Below are 204 nucleotides of genomic sequence, written 5' to 3'. Positions count from 1 at the left end.
TAAATAGCTGATCTGCGAAGAGGTGGATCACATTACTGAAGGAAAATCTACACAGGAAATATGTCAGTCCTTTTAAAGTCCCTTCACTAGCAGAAGCTTTTTATAAATTCAATTGTGGCTTGCAACTGCAAAACAATACAGATACAAGCCTTCACCCACACATCTAAAAGATAATGCTTCATTCTGTACTGATAAGAACATGTT

The sequence above is a fragment of the Penaeus monodon genome, chromosome 23 (assembly GCF_015228065.2).
Source record: "Penaeus monodon isolate SGIC_2016 chromosome 23, NSTDA_Pmon_1, whole genome shotgun sequence".
Taxonomy (NCBI): Eukaryota; Metazoa; Arthropoda; class Malacostraca; order Decapoda; family Penaeidae; genus Penaeus; species Penaeus monodon.
Note: the sequence above shows the minus strand (reverse complement) of the source record.